At 40.2% G+C, this 286-nt stretch overlaps 1 protein-coding gene across 1 annotated transcript in view; it reads right to left on the reverse strand.

Annotated features, from left to right (window-relative positions):
* EEIG1 (estrogen-induced osteoclastogenesis regulator 1) overlaps nucleotides 1-286 on the reverse strand; it is a 36,530-nt gene that overhangs the window by 11,209 nt on the left and 25,035 nt on the right. The window lies entirely within an intron of this gene.

The following is a 286-nucleotide window of genomic DNA, read 5'->3' on the forward strand; positions in this document are numbered from 1 at the left end:
GGGAGGGGCCCCCGCCCCAAAAAAAAAAAAAAAAAAAAAAAAAAAAGGTCTGGAAAGACCCTAACAAATCAAAATGGTGGAGTCTGAGGAGGAGGCCTAGAGAGAAACAGGGTGGAAACCACCCTTTCACTCTGAAAACCTCTGTCCCATTTGTGCTGCAACAAGCATCCACTGCCTTTATGTTAAGTGCAAAGACTATCAATAAAGATATTTCAAAAAAATTGGGACTTCCCTGGTGGTGTAGAGGTTAAGAATCCGCCTGCCAAAAAAAAAAAAAAAAAAAAAA

The sequence above is a fragment of the Neophocaena asiaeorientalis genome, unplaced genomic scaffold (genome assembly GCF_003031525.2).
Source record: "Neophocaena asiaeorientalis asiaeorientalis breed wild unplaced genomic scaffold, Neophocaena_asiaeorientalis_V1.1 scaffold78, whole genome shotgun sequence".
NCBI classification, from domain to species: Eukaryota; Metazoa; Chordata; class Mammalia; order Artiodactyla; family Phocoenidae; genus Neophocaena; species Neophocaena asiaeorientalis.